The following is a 9,658-nucleotide window of genomic DNA, read 5'->3' on the forward strand; positions in this document are numbered from 1 at the left end:
TGATCAACATGTAGTTCATGCTATATTTATATATTTTAATTTTTGATTTAATGCTATGTAATAATCATGTAATAGGATCTTATATCTAAGGATTCTCTGATTTTAAAAAATAATTTAGATTTATTTTAGTCTTTCGCTGTATGATCTTGAAAAAGTTTCAAGATCTAACCCTGAAATCCTAGATCTGGTTCCTACAGCCTTTCGCAAAGGATTGGGTTGTGTATTGATGCAGCATGAATAGGCAATTGCCTATGCTTCTTAACAACGTAAACCACATGAGCTGCATTAACGCACCCATGATTTAAAGCTGGCTGTAGTTGTATTTGCTCTTGAGATATGGAGACATTATCTGTATAGAGAAAGATGTCAGATATTTACATATCATAAGAGTTTGAAGTATGTATTAACTCAAAAATAGCAGAATCTTAGGCAAAGGAGGTGGATTGAACTTATTAAAGACTATGATTGTACCATTGAGTATCATCCTAGAAAAGCCAGTATGGTGGCAGATGCATTGAGCCAAAAGTCTATAGCTATCTTGTCCCATATTAAGGTTGTATATTTGCCATTGATAGTAGAGTTGAGGGCACTGAATGCCGAGTTGTCAGTGGAAGATCCCCAAGCTTTGTTAGCAAACTTTCAGGTCAGACCTACAATAATTAATGAGATAAGTAAAGTCCAAACTCAAGATCCCTGATTAATGAAGATCATGGATGCTATTCAGAATAGACTTCAAACAAATTTTACAATCAAAGAGGATGGTACCTTGATGTATGGTAACCGCGTATGTGTTCCAGAAGTAGCAATCTTAAGAATCAAATAATGGAAGAAGCCCATTGTTCAGCTTATGCCATGCATCCAGGAAGCACCAAAATGTTTCGAACCATCAAACAAAGCTACTGATGGAATGGTATGAAGAAATAGATAGCTGAGTATGTATCTAGATGCCTGGTACGTCAGCAAATAAAGATAGAACATCAGGGCCCAGCTGAGAAGTTGCAACCATTTCTTATTCCTAAGTGAAAATGGGAACACATCACCATGGACTTTGTCTTTGGCCTTCCAAAGATAAAAAAGGGTAATGATGTGGTGTGGGTGACTATTGATAGCTTGACCAAATCAGCACACTTCCTTCCTATTAAAATGATTTTTGCATTAGACAAGTTGGCAAAGTTGTATGTTGATGAGATTATTAGTAGGCATAGAGTTCCTATTTCAATTGTATCTGATAGAAATTTTCGATTCACTTCACGATTCTGGCAGATTTACAAAAGGCATTGGGTACTAGATTGAATTTTGGTATAGTATTTCATCCACAGACTGATGGACAATCAGCAAGGACTATTCAAACTCTAGAAGATATGCTACGGCATGTGTTATGGAGTTATCAGGTAGTTGGGATAAACATCTATCACTGATACAATTTACTTATAATAATAACTATCATTCCAGCATTGGTATGGCATCGTATAAGGCTCTATACGATAGAAAGTGCAGAACTCCAGTATGTTGAGATGAAGGAGGAGAAAGAAAACTCCTAGGGTCAGAAATAATGCAGACGACAGCTAATCAGATCAGATTGGTTAGGGAAAGATTGAAGGCAGCACAGGACAGGTAGAAAAGCTATGCAGATCCAAAACATGGAGATGTGATTTTCAGTATAGGTGACAAAATGCTTCTTAAAGTCTCTTTATGGAGGGGTATCTCATGATTTGGGAAGCAAAAAAAGTTGAGTCCAAGATACATTAGACCATATGAGATCATAGGAAGGGTTGGACTAGTGACGTATCGGTTGGCACTACCCTCAAAACTCTCTCAAAGTCATAATGTGTTCCACATCTCTATGTTAGAAAGTATATTCCAGATCTATCATATGTTTTGCAATCTAGAGTAGTTGAATTAAAGGAGGATTTATCCTATACAGAAAAACCAGTGTAGATTGTGAATAGGGAAGAGAAATAATTACATTCCCAAGTAATACCACTCGTAAAGGTTCTTTGATAAAATCAACACAACATGGAAGAAGCAACATGGGAAAGGGAGGATGAAATGAGAAGCAGATATCCACACTTATTTTAGACTAGAGGTAATAAAATTTTTGGATGAAATTCTTTAAAAAAGGGGGAGAAATGTAACACTCCGAATCGAGACTATGGTAGCTTAGGAATTTGCATATACATGAGCATTCATATTGGTATGTGGCATAGTATATCATTCATGATATACTTGAGCATTTATATGTTAATTAGTTAGTAGTAATAAAGCTAAATCTAGTCATTAATTGAGAAGAAAATGATCGAAGAATGGTTGAGGAATGATTAGAAATTGGATCAATATTAGTAGCTGAAATAGGGATCGAGTCCACTCGACTCTCAGTGGAGTCGGCTCGATGGTGGAAAAATAGTCAGACGAGATTTGAAATTGAAAGAATTATGCCGTATAAGCCAATCGCATATGGGATGTGATAGGATGTTTATTATAATTTATCTTCCAAACTCATATGATTGACATTAATATTATTAATAAAATTGGCATTCTTGATTCATTATATGCTGCATCTTATTAATTTTAAGATTATAATGAATCCCATAGGTCTGGACAATGATTTTAAGGCCACGATGAGATCACACCAGTGAGACCTAAATTTTTGATAGCCCTAATCTAAAATATTTTTAGTCATTGTACATTGAGTTGGAGATCAATGATACGATAAGACTGGCATGTCTTATGTATGCTCAAAAATGAGGATGGCTGATCTCACAACCACTTGTGTGGTGACACTAATACAAAAATATGGGTGCTCATTAAAGAATGAGTTCACTGAATTGACCTGTGAGAGAATAATCAGATGGAATCTTATTTATATGTCAACTGATAATTCTCTAGTAAAAGTTGTGTAAGTGATCCTTTGACCTGAGGTCATCATGGTACCTTGTGTACATGGATCCATATTTTGGTTCACTACCTAACTTGATTCTCTGATCCTTATATGGGGTATTCTAGATATGGTGAAGTGTGATGGAGATTGTGAGTGATCAATAAGAGATCAGTCACTCCCACTAAGGGGAGCGACCATCCTATGTGATCTCGTAGGATGGTGATTCTGGAAGTCTTTGGCCAAAGTAGGATGATAATTATAAAAAAAAATTAATATATTATTAACTAAATCATTACCTTCAGATCGAGATATATAAAGATAAGTGATTGGATTTGACATATTTTTATGCCCACAGCTCATCTGGGATGTTGTTTGACTGAAGGATTGATACCTTGAAGAGTATTTTGATAATTTTTCACCAAAATTCTAAATCTTTTGGATAGTCATGACATATTACTAAACATCAATCTTAACTTGTGGGACTTGATAAAAATTAAAAAAATTTGATTCTGGAATCAATTTGGAAGAGTCCAAGTTGATTGGGACTCTTCGGGTGATCTAATCTCATCGGATTAGGATTACGTCAAGAGTCGGGTCTACTGGTGGCTAGATTTGAAACCCAATGGTCACACACTTTAGGATTTAGCCTTGATCTAATTTAATTAGAGTTTAATATAAATTCTATGGGTTAATTTGATATGCTAGCACATTGTATTAACCCAAGTTCCCAAATTGGTTTGGTTCAAAGTATTTGAGCTAACCTAGACCAATTGGCTTTGGACCTAATGGGATTGGGATCAATTTGGATTGGATCCTTATCCAACTTGGACTAGTTTCAAGTGGAGAAGGACTCCTCCAATTCATCAAAATTCATGCAAAAATATAATTGCCGCCCACCTCAAATCAATGTGAGAAATAAAGAGTCCTTCTTAAAGAAGGCTCTTTATTAAACACATTGCCTTAGAAGATAAATCAGAAATCCTATGTTTTAATGTCAAAAATTAATAAATTTTTTTATGACATGTAGAAAAGGAAAAATCCTTCTACTCTAAGTATCTAAATTATCAAAAATTCACTCGATGAATTTATTTGATGCGAAGGAATTTGGAGCACCAAAAGTTGGTGCCCCTTCATCCCATGAAACATCCCCTAGTCCCCTATTTATAAGGGATGCCTCAGATGGCTTCTGACTGAGATTTTTGGATGAGACAAAGAAAAGAGATATGAAAATTATAAAAAAAAATTGAAAAAAAAATTTGAAAAAAAAAGAGAATTTGAGTGGCAAAAGTTGCTATAAGGATGGTGAGATTTTCAGCAAGTGTTGCTAGAATGCCTTAGAATTTGGTTTGTCCATATGTTGGAGTCAAAAATTAAATCTTAAGTTGTATGAAATTTGAAGAGTATCTTCTTGGTATCATTTTGATAGCAAGATCAAAAGCAACTGGACTTTGGTGTGATCTTGATGTAAGTTTGAAGCTGGCAGTATTATTGAAAAGACAAGGCTGCGGCTGCACACCGATCGGGAAGGACCTTGGCCAGCTTTCATGTGGATCATCATTGGAGAACTTCTACCTTGAGATTTGTGGAGAACACCAATGTACCACTTTTTATTTTGGTTAAAGTATAATATTCTATCTTTTTGCATGCTTGAATTTGCTTTGATCGTGTTCGACAAGGTGATTCTAGGGTTTTAGGTTTGGCTTGATAGTTTTATTTGATAAAGTTATTGAATTAAGTGTTTAAAAAAAATTTAAAAATCACTTTCCACTACATGGCCAGAACCCAACAAAAATTTTGGATGTTTAGGTTCCAATTTAAAAAGACATGTGGAGAATTGACGGAGCAGCTTCACTCCATAAATAAAGACTTAAAATTCTCTTAGTGCCACATTAATAGATCCATAATTGAGTGGTTTTCTATGAGGTTGACACCTAGCAAATTAAACCTTAGTTTATTCCCATTCCAAAGCTTAGTCACCAATCATTTTTGCTGCTGATTTTGTCCCTTAGTTAAAAAGAAATGTTAGAAAGAAAATAGAGCTGGAAAAGGAGGAAATTCTCAATCAAAATTTAAAGAGAATTCAGCTAGGAACAGAAGTTTTATTAAAAACTGGTTGGAAAGAGGACAATTGCTGTTGGGAGAAAAGGAAGCAGTAGGAATTCAATCATCTAAGTAAGAATTTTGATTCCTAAACTGAGTTTACACTAAACCTTGAATGATTTCTACCTAATATGAAGTTTAGATGACTTGAACTATGAGATTTCTGGACTAAAATTCAGCAAGTAAAGAGCTACTACCAATCTTCTTGAAATTGATCTAAATTATTTCAATAAAAGAGGTAGAAATTATGTTAGCTGAACTAGGAATGAATCATGAAGGAGAGATATGAATTGAATTGCTGAAATTTTGAAGTTATATTGGGAATTAGCTAACCCTAAATAAAACAAATAGCATAGAACCAAAATAAAAGATTGGAAAGGCTAGAAACTAAGCATGTAAAGTAAAGTATGCATTCTTATCTTCTTGAACCAAGTAGTATTGTAATTGATAAAGGTATGTCCCCTTCTTATAAGTGAGAAGAGAGCCCAAAGAGGGTTTTGGATCAATCAAGCACCAAGGTGGTGCAATAGCTGCCTAGAGATGAGTGAATTCCATCCAACTTTAGTATTTTCATTGTATTTTTGGTATGAAAAAATTTATTTTGAAAAGAAAGTTAGTCTTCTATTATTCTACAGCTGATATATATGTATGCTAGCATGAAAACATGAATGATCTTCTTGACAGCTTATGTATATCACTTATGTATATATATGTGTATATGAATTGGAACGGCATGACATTTATGGTTTGAAATATGTTGAAACAACTGACTAGCATTTGAGTTTTATCGAGCATATTTTTCAATAGGCTATCTGTTGGGTATAAAATACCCACAGTCGGAACCCTCGACGGAATCAGCTACAGAACAGGTCCGCCCGGACTCCTACGGGAGCCGGGCTCCGCCTCCGACATCAACTACAGAACAGCTCCGCCCGGACTCCTACGGGAGCCGGGCTCCGCCTCCGACATCAACTACAGAACAGCTCCGCCCGAACTCTTACGGGAGTCGGGCTCCGCTCTCGGTATCGACTGCTGGTAAGCTCCGTCCGGACTCCTATGGGAGCCGGACTTCACCTTTAACTTTGATAGTAGAGGATTCCGCCCGGACTCCTACGGGAGCCGGGCTCCGCTCTCGGTATCGACTGCTGGTAAGCTCTCCGCTCGGACTCCTACGGGAGCCGGGCTCCGCTCTCGGTGTTGACTGTTGGTAAGCTCCGTCCGGACTCCTACGGGAGCCGGACTTCACCTTTAACTTTGATTGCAGAGGACTCCGCCCGGACTCCTACGGGAGCCGGGCTCCGCTCTCGGTGTCGACTGCTGGTAAGCTCCGTCCGGACTCCTACGGGAGCCGGACTTCACCTTTAACTTTGATTGCAGAGGACTCCGCCCGGACTCCTACGGGAGCCGGGCTCCGCTCTCGGTATCGACTGCTGGTAAGCTCCGTCCGGACTCCTACGGGAGCCGGACTTCACCTTTAACTTTGATAGCAGAGGATTCCACCCGGACTCCTACAGGAGTCGGGCTCCGCTCTCGGTATCGACTGCTGGTAAGCTCTCTGCCCGGACTCCTACGGGAGCCGGGCTCCGCTCTCGGTGTCGACTGCTGGTAAGCTCCGTTCGGACTCCTACGGGAGCCGGACTTCACCTTTAACTTTGATTGCAGAGGACTCCGCCCGGACTCCTACGGGAGCCGGGCTCCGCTCTCGATATCGACTGCTGGTAAGCTCCGTCCGGACTCCTACGGGAGTCGGACTTCACCTTTAACTTTGATAGCAGAGGATTCCGCCCGGACTCCTACGGGAGCCGGGCTCCGCTCTCGGTATCGACTGCTGGTAAGCTCTCCGCTCGGACTCCTACGGGAGCCGGGCACCGCTCTCGGTGTCGACTGCTGGTAAGCTCCGTCCGGACTCCTACGGGAGCCGGACTTCACCTTTAACTTTGATTGCAGAGGACTCCACCCGGACTCCTACGGGGTCGGGCTCCGCTCTCGGTGTCGACTGCTGGTAAGCTCCGTCCGGACTCCTACGGGAGCCGGACTTCACCTTTAACTTTGATTGCAGAGGACTCCACCCGGACTCCTACGGGAGCCGGGCTCCGCTCTCGATATCGACTGCTGGTAAGCTCCATCCGAACTCCTACGGGAGCCGGACTCCACCTTTAACTTTGATTGCAGAGGATTCCGCCCGGACTCCTACGGGAGCCGGGCTCCGCCCGCAGCTTCAGCTCCGAGAGGGTTCCACCCGGACTCCCATGGAAGTCGGGCTCCACCCACGACCCCAACCGCCAGGAGGACCCCTCCCGGACCTCTACAGAGGCCGGACTCCAACTGCTGCCATGCTTCAATCAACAGGTCCGCACCCCCTGGCAGGTCACAATAACAACTATGATCCTGTTCCACTTCCTGTAGCGGATTCCGCGCGGCTCCATCACCCCCTGCGGCGAACCCATTACTCTCTGACAGGCTGTGTCAACGGCCACGATTCTGCTCCACTCCCTGCGGCAGGTGCTGCGCGACTCCACTACTCCCTGACAGCTAGCGGCAACGGACGCCTCTCTACTACCTGCAACTGGCTCTACGTGGCAGGCCGTAACAATAGCCACGTGTCTACTCCACTATCCTTCGCGATCAATTCTCCTGACCATGGGCGGCCCACTACCAGACGGTTACAAATGTCGCCATCAATCCGTTACCTCCTCTGCCTACAAAAGGGGGACCCAGATACGTTATTCTCTAAGCTCATTTTCTTATCTCAAAACTCTGCTAAATTCTCCGTTCGAGCACTCTATTCTTGTTGAGGCAGAGAACTGACTTGAGCGTCGGAGGGTCTTGCCAGAGCAACCCCACCTCCGGTTTAGACTTTCCTTGCAGGTCCCGACGGCGACCGCGGCTTCCCCGACTCCAGCTTCTCCGGCGCAAGCAGATTTTTGCACCAACAGGATTGGCGCTAGAGGAAGGGCTGTGTCTTCGTAGTACCCTTGTTCTTAAAGGAGCGCTCAATGGATCCGCTTCCGGCCATCTTTTCCGGTGCCCAATCCTCCTTCCCTCATCGGATGCCCTCCCACGAGGTCTCTGCACACCTACCTCTGGCTATGGTCGCCGATAAGGGGTGGCCGGATGATCGATCTCTGTCAGATTCCGTCAACGTCATCTCGGGGGAATCCTGGCGGGAGGCAATCAGCGCACCGGCTGCATCCCCCAAGCGACAAAAAGTTGAAGAACCCATAACCTTCACTGAAGTGGACACCCAGGGAGTCCAATTCCCTCATAACGATGCGGTCGTAGTTTCCTTGAACATAGCAAATTACGACGTCCGTCGCATTCTCGTCGACAATGGGAGTTCGGCAGACATCCTGTTCTACAATGCCTTTTCAAGAATGGCCACTCTTAGCGGTCATCTGAGACCGATTTGCTCCCCTTTGATAGGGTTCACCGGTGACGCCGTTCCAACAGAGGGAATGATAGCTCTGACTGTGACCGCGGGTCAGTATCCAAAGCAGTCCAGAGCTTCGGTGAATTTCCTGGTGGTAAAGGCGCCATCTACCTACAATGCAATCCTTGGCCGACCCGGCCTCAATGCCCTCAGAGCTGTTGTTTCAACCTACCATTTGAAATTGAAGTTCCCCACCGACCAGGGGATCGGAGAGGTCCGGGGAGACCAAGCCCTGGCCAGACATTGTTACAACATCGCCTTGCAAAGAAGCGATCAAGCGGACCTCTGTCCGGTCGATGGATTGGATGCTCACGATGACCTCACTGAAGAGAGGGGCGGTCCTATCGAAGACCTAATACCAATCCCTTTGAATGATGGGAACGCGGAGCATGTGGTGTTAATTAGCTCCAACCTGGGGGAGGAGGTGCGGACGCGTCTCGTAGATTTCCTCCGAAGAAATGCGGATATTTTCGCATGGGTCCCGGCGGACATGCCAGGGATCGACACAGAAGTCATGGAACATCATCTGGCGGTCGACCCTAAACATCGGCCAACAAAAGAAAAAATCTGGAGTCATGCCCCGGAGAGGCAGAAGGCGATAGCCGAGGAAGTGGATAAGCTTCTTAAGGCCGGATTTATTAAGGAAATCAATTATCCTGAGTGGATCTCCAATGTTGTTTTGGTCAAGAAAGCAAACGGCAAGTGGAGGATGTGTATCGACTTCAAAAAGCTGAATAAGGCTTGTCCAAAGGACAGCTACCCCCTTCCCAGAATCGACCAACTGGTGGATGCTACCTCAGGCCATGAGCTCCTAACTTTTATGGACGCGTTCTCCGGCTATAACCAGATTAGAATGGCATCAGAAGATGAAGAAAAGATAGCTTTCATCACTAATCGTGGCCTTTACTGCTACAGGGTCATGCCGTTCGGCCTCAAGAACGCGGGCGCCACCTATCAACGACTGGTGAACAAAATCTTCAAAGAGCAGATCGGCCGAAACATGGAGGTTTACGTGGACGATATGCTTGTAAAAAGCAGGTCTTCCAGAAATCATGTCGCCGACCTCGAGGAAACCTTTGGCGCTCTTCGAAAGTATAAAATGAAGCTAGACCTAATGTGCTTTTGGGGTAACCTCAGGAAAGTTCCTGGGCTTCATGGTATCGGGGCGCGGGATTGAAGCCAATCCGAAGAAAATTTGCGCCATCCAAGATATGACCGCCCCAAGGTCGATCAAGGAGGTTCAGTGCCTC

Source organism: Elaeis guineensis, chromosome 9, assembly GCF_000442705.2.
Source record: "Elaeis guineensis isolate ETL-2024a chromosome 9, EG11, whole genome shotgun sequence".
In the NCBI taxonomy this organism is placed as follows: domain Eukaryota; kingdom Viridiplantae; phylum Streptophyta; class Magnoliopsida; order Arecales; family Arecaceae; genus Elaeis; species Elaeis guineensis.